This window comes from Solea solea, chromosome 16, assembly GCF_958295425.1.
Source record: "Solea solea chromosome 16, fSolSol10.1, whole genome shotgun sequence".
NCBI classification, from domain to species: Eukaryota; Metazoa; Chordata; class Actinopteri; order Pleuronectiformes; family Soleidae; genus Solea; species Solea solea.
The window spans coordinates 17,593,554-17,594,031 of NC_081149.1; positions in this window are offsets into that span (position 1 = coordinate 17,593,554).

The window sequence follows — 478 nt, forward strand, 5'->3', positions numbered from 1 at the left end:
ATCATTTGCGACCACATTTTTCAGCCGACTTCAACTCCTTCCAATTTAAAACTTCAATTTAAAACTTGTGAACTTTTTTCTGTCACTTCCACGTCTCCTATGGGATTATACTTGCATCCATGATGTTGCATCAATGCCTCTGGAGTTAGAAAACTACCCAGTCCTCCACATTCTTCTCATCTCCTGTCCTTTTCCTATCTCTTGTCCTTCTTTTTCCCTCATCTCCTCAGTCTCATCTTCTCCTCTCTCTCCTCAATTTATCGCACGTTCTGGGGAAATGCATTACGTCATAAAGTGAAGTCATGACGCAGGTGATTGGTGTCCTCGTTGCACATTGTCGATCACTTTCTCACCACCAGGGGGCAGGATTGCATCACTTTCAATCGTGTGTCTCTGTCCTGAGTATTTTCCACTCGCTGTGAGTAAGAAACATGTAATCTGACAGCACCACCTACCTGCTGGTGGTGCTGTTGACGCA